The 6,127-nt window shown below is 49.4% G+C and overlaps 1 pseudogene; it reads right to left on the reverse strand.

Moving 5' to 3' along the window:
• Nucleotides 1–3,557: 3,557 nt before the first annotated feature.
• Nucleotides 3,558–5,113, reverse strand: LOC147748128 (uncharacterized; annotated as a pseudogene).
• Between the last annotated feature and the right edge of the window lie 1,014 nt (nucleotides 5,114–6,127).

Here is a 6,127-nt window from a genome sequence, read left to right on the forward strand (position 1 = left end):
TACATACCTAGGTATATAGGTAACACTTGACCCGAAGTTGCGCTATGCTAATAATCTGGTTCCTCCTTTGAACCGGTTCAAAAAGGACGTGGAGCGCTGGAGGGCTCTTCCGCTATCCTTGTTGGGTAGGGCAGTGCTGTTCAAGATGCTGCCGCTTCCCCGATTTTTATATGTACTCCAGAATGCTATGGACCCAATACCATTATCCTATTTTAAGGAAATAGAAGCCCTTCAGAGGAAGCTTCTCTACGACGGAAGACCCCGAATAGCATTCTCCAAGCTCACCCTCCATGGTACAGTGGTGGGATTGGAATGCCAGATCTACGAAAGTACTATTGGGCCTCCCAGCTTGCTGCTGTGAATCATGCTGTGTATGGGCCACAAGGGGACCCGGGATATGCCATGGATCGGGGGCAGGCGCCGGGGGGAGATATTGCCAGGGCGCTCTATGCCAGACCTAAGCGGTTCTTGTTTTCGGGCCCAACAGCGCACGCAGTCCATGCGTGGCATGCTGCCAATAGATATCTTGCCTGGGAGGAAAAGTTAACCTTAGCCACCCCCCTGTGGAACTCAGAGAGACTTGGGAACCTGTGGAAATCTAAGGGATTTGATAAGTGGGATCTCATTGGGATCACTCAGATCAAGGATGTGTGGGAAGGGGGCAAAATACATACATTTGACTCTCTCAAACAGCAATATAGCCTGGGAAACATCCTTTACAACGCAACTTTTACCACGCAGTGCCTTTACGACGCAACTTTTACAACGCAAACCATTACAACGCATTGCGCTGGGGGGCGCTCTAGGATAGGGAATAGGTTTAATGTACTATCCAACACCTTCCCTACTATCCATGGGGACTGGAGTTGGAATAGTAAATTAAACAATTCACTATCCAGCGCTCCAAAGCAATATGCGTTGTAAAGTCATGAGTTGTAAAAACCGCGTCGTAAATGCATGCGATGTAAAAGCATGCGTTGTAATGTCATACATCCATATAGCCTACATGACAGTGAGTATTTTTTTTTTAAAATATTTTTATTAAGAGAACAATCATGGCAATGATACATATCAGCAAAATAGTATGCATTGTGTTGATCACAAGAACAAAGCAGCTCAGTCCATAAATTGTATTATATAAAAGGATTCTATAAATTGATATTCAACCCAGTATTATTGTTACTTGGCTAATCTAGGTCATACTGAGGTACTGTCAACGTCGTCAAGGTTCGGAGGGTCACAAATATTACCACGAAACTTATTCCAGGCCCCCCATATTTTCTCCCATTTCCTGGGGCACCCACGATGTATGAACACCGACTTTTCTGCCACCATTATTTCATCCATATCTCTACACCACTTACGGAGGGTAGGTAGAGCTTCCGAGCCCCACAATAAAGCAATGTTGCGTTTTGCCACCATCATACCCAGCATTACCCAATCTTGTTGTCGGTGATATAAGTCATTTGATTCCCATACATTCAGCAAACAGCGCCGGGGTTCTGGCGTCAGGGAGATGTTTGTAGTTTGGGATATCGTGCGCATAACTGCTGTCCAATACCTCGCTACATGCATACAGTCCTATATGGTGTGATAGAATGACCCAACGTCTCCGCAGTTTCGCAAGCAATATTTGTGGGGGGCAGACTCTATTTTGAATAATGTCGTTCTAGTGTAGTATGTGCGATGTAATATTTTGAGTTGAACCAGTTTCAACCTGGAGGATATCGCTGTTTCTCTGGGAGACGAAAGGGCCTCCTGCCATTCGGATTCATCAAAATCACCCACTTCCCTGGACCATTTCTGTCTCAGCGTGGACGTCAAGTTGGGAAGATTGTTGATCAATTTCCGGTAGGTCAATGAAGTGGCCCTATCTGGCATGTGTTCCGTTAGGAGTCTGTCTTCTAGAGGGGAGGACTCCTGTAGATCAGTACCTGGAGGTATGACCGACTTGAGTGCGTGTTTAATTTGAAGGTATCTGAACCTTTCTTTTTGTGCCATGTCATATTGTGTTTGGAGGTGGGAGAAATCTACCACCTTTCCCCTTTTCCAGAGGTCACCCACCACTGAAATGCCGATGGCATCCCAGTTCCGGAACCCTTTACTGTTGCGAAGGAGGCCTAATCTATTGGAATCCCACAGTGGTGTCATCAGCGTAATCGTCCCAGAGCATTTAAGACGCCGATTCGCTTTATACCAAAGGTGTACAGTGTGTTGCGTGGGTCCGAGTATGTCTGTGGACATACGACAGCTATATAGATTGTCTAGCAGGCCTCGGCTCTCCAAGCTTTGTCTGTCAGTGAGGTATGCCGGCTCGGTCTGCGGAGCGTGCAACCAGTAGTTAATCTGCTTAAGAAGCGCTATAGTCCCATCATACCAACTCTTTGTTAACTTATCTTGTGCAATACTCGGCGGTTTCCCATCCCACAAAAGAGTGGTAACGGTTGCAGCTATAGTTCGAAAATAAGAGTCAGGGATCAGGAATGGCGTATTCTCGAGGACATATAAAAATCGTGGGAGCACCATCATTTTATACAACGCCGCCTTACCCAAAAGCGTGAGAGGGAGCGTTTGCCAGATCTTAACGTCTCTTCGAAACCGCTCTAGGTGAGGAAAATGAAAAATGGTCAGGCGATTGGGTCGATGTCTCTCAAGTATTTGCCCGGCGTTAAACGCCTCTAATACCATGCAAAGGTTATCAAACAAAGAGGCAGGTGCTGGAGACTGGAAGGCAGGAAACAAAGTTTATTCTGACGGAGCAGAACACATCAGATCAGACAACAAGGTATCGTTTCGAGGTGCTCTAACAGCCTCTCTGAGGCCTGGCCTCTTATACCCTGGTTTATGACATGTGAGCATTCTTTATTGCAAATAAAGACTCTTTGAAGTATGAAAAGACATCCCCGGAATCCCAGTTTCAGACCCACTCCCACACGTATCTACAGTAGAGGTCCTCACCCCACATACAATAGGAGGGGGCTATCACGCAGCTGAGTGTTCCGCCGATTCTTAGAATGTGTGCGCCTGATCGTATCCCAGGGGGTGGGGAGGCCATGATCAATAGTAGCTCCTTTGAAGAGGGGCGACTCCATACAATAGGGGGCAATAAACTGTATCCTCCGGCTAGGTGATGGCCTGGGACCCGTGCAGACAATCGGACTCAGAGGAAGGGGTCATCAAAGGAGAGGTATTCATGAAAGGAATGGTCTGTGTGGACAATCGAGCGTAGAGGAAGGGTTTATCAAAGAGGGGTATTCATGAAAGGAAAGGAGGTGTTGGTCAGGCGCGGGTGTGACTCCCAGGGACAGAGCCACGCGGAAGGAGAGGGTTTATGACTTGTGCATGTGAGAGCGGGGGCAGCCAGGGTGCGCGGGGGATGCTTGCAGGGTCAGGGGAGCGCGCTGGCGATCGATCGTGAACAGGGAGACCATGGTACCTAAAATGGCTGCCGTGCATTTTGTACGTAAGTCTGAGGAATGGACAAGATGGCGCAGATGATGTTCAGCGCACAAACTAAAATTCCACAGTCCTCCCTTTTAACATGTCTCGCCAGCTTGTCAATTCGGATCTATCCCCATAAGACCACGTATTTCTACCTCATAGAGGGGACTCATGTGCTCAGTTCTGAAGTCCAAAGTCTTAGGGCACATGCAGTTAGAAATGAGCGTACACAGAGGTGGCAAGCATTGAATACTTAGGCAACACCCACACAGTACTACAACCGGTATCAATATAAATGTAAACAACCTCCATCCCCAGTCCTTCAAAGTGCCCCAAAACCAGCTCCCAAGCGACCATCCTTCTTGCTCTTGGTGAACCTCTGAGGAAAGTCTGTGGAGGTATTCAATTGCTTTGTAGACTGAGGGCGAGTTATCTGGCACGTAGGTGCAACAGCTAGATCCGATGATGCGGCATGCTCCTCCACGGTCGGCTAGAACCACATCTAGAACTAGGCAGTTTTGAAGGGCCACGAGGCGACCGCCTGAAGTTCAGCCGTGTTGTTAGCGAGGATGCCAGCTGTGATGTTGATGGTTGTTTCTACTGCCTGGGTCAGGTGTCGGATGGCGCGGCTGTTTGCCATTGGGCCCCACAGAGGAACAAGTCCCTTCACCGCATCCAGGAACTGTGCTCCAGTGGAGTCGGCCTGTCCAATGTCACTTGCGCGCTTCTGTCGGTGATGGTTGGCTGGGGCTACATACGTTGGGGGGAGAATGAAGGCGATGTAGCAGGTACCCCCCCAACCTTTCGGGAGCCAAGTGTAAGTTTTGGTGCCGCAAACAAAGTACATATTCGGAGAAGCAACAAAGGAGGGGGGATCGATTGAGTCCAATGACCTGGTGATGTGGTAGGCACTGTGACCCACCAGCTGCGTCCCCAGGCCTTCGATGCATACAAGGCCCGTGACATTGATAACAGACAGAGCCACAGTCAGAGTGGCAGCGGTCCGTTTCCGTAGGTAGGAGAAGGTGGGTCTAGCTGGATTATGGAGCACCTGCATTTCTACTCGCTCTTTGGCAGGGATGTCCATATGGAAGGCGGAACCAGAGGTCACAGGACAAAAGGGAGCAGATGTCCTTCCGGTTTTGTTCAGCCAGAACCCATAGTAGAAGTGTGACACTGTTTGACCAGAAGTGGCGTTGTCCTTGTGGCTTTCTTGCAAGAGGATCAACCAGGCAAGGCAGGAGCCGTGAACTGAGAAAGGAGAAGGGATGAAGGGGATGGAGTGTCCGGTGGCATGCGGGAGCAGTCCGCAGATCCAGCAGTTGGTGGCATTTGCAGCAAGGTTGTGCTGGTGCAACAGTTGCACGAAGGAATTGTTCCAGAACTCCTTACGCCTTTCTCGGAGCTGAGGTGACAGGGAGATCAGGTGATGCTCTTTCATAGTGGTTGGCTGTGCAGTGGTCAGCAATATCTGATGAGCGGGTGTGCTTTCCTCCAAGATCCAGAAGGAAGTCATGAGGAGGAGGCAAAAGAGCAAGACAATGAAGAAGGCGATTGTCTTTGATTTGTGCATATTGTCAGCCTTTGGGTTCCTGTAGTGGGTATTTCCGGCTGCTTCCATCATCTTCTTATCTGGCGCTTCCATCATCTTCTTATCTGGCGCTTCCATCATCTTCAAGGTGCTCGGTAGCAGGCAGAACCACAGACTTTGTTTAGCTTCTCTCCGGGTAACCCTTGGTTGTGTTTAGGTCACCGTTCTGAGATTTAACTTAGTCCGTGGTCTACTTAGCCGAAGCTCCCTCCTTTCGACGCAGGAAATACCCTTCCCTGGATGGCACAGTGGGATCAGGGAATTTTGCAAGTTCAAGTGCCTCGTTATCAGGATAGCAGTTCAGTGATGGCCGATCCTTGTTCAGGAGCTCTTCTTGGTTGTCGATGTTTTCGGTTGTGGCCAGGGTCGAGGAGACCTTCTTGCAGTGGTGTGCCTGCAGCCAGTGCCGTTTCCCCTCCACTCGAAGAGCCGTCCGGGTGGTGATCAGTACTTGCCAGGGGCCCGTCCACCGGGGTTCCAGACTCTTCGCCCGTTGAAAATTCCGGACTAACACATAGTGCCCCAGTTGGATGTCGTGGCCCGGGCCCCTGGAAGCATCGGGGATGGCCTGCTGCACCTGCTGATGAATGATAGACAATGTTTTAGTTAATTTGTACAAGTAATCAGACAGTAGGACGTCCGGGACGTCATGAATGGAGGTCGGTTTGGGGGCAGTCCAAAGGTTCATTGGTCGCCCGAATACAACCTCGTAGGGGGTCAAATGGTGCTTAGTGGGAGTGGAGCGCATCGATAGCAATGCCAGTGGGAGGGCATCTGGGCTTTTAAGTCCTGTGGTGGCCACTATTTTTGACAGTTTCAGCTTCAATGTCGCGTTGTGTCGCTCCACCAAACCAGCAGATTGGGGGTGGAAGACCGCATGAAACCTCTGCTTCACACCCAGTCCCTTCAAGATTAGTTGGATAACCTCAGCTATGAAGTGGGGGCCGTTGTCGCTCCATAAAATTCGACAAAGGCCGTAGCGAGGAAAAAACTCTTTCAGTAGTACTTTGGCAGTAGTCATGGCAGTATTATCACGGGTTGGATAGGCTTCTACCCATTTGCTGAAGGCACATACAATGACTAGTACATACTTCA

The sequence above is a fragment of the Lissotriton vulgaris genome, chromosome 1_1, assembly GCF_964263255.1.
Source record: "Lissotriton vulgaris chromosome 1_1, aLisVul1.2, whole genome shotgun sequence".
In the NCBI taxonomy this organism is placed as follows: Eukaryota; Metazoa; Chordata; class Amphibia; order Caudata; family Salamandridae; genus Lissotriton; species Lissotriton vulgaris.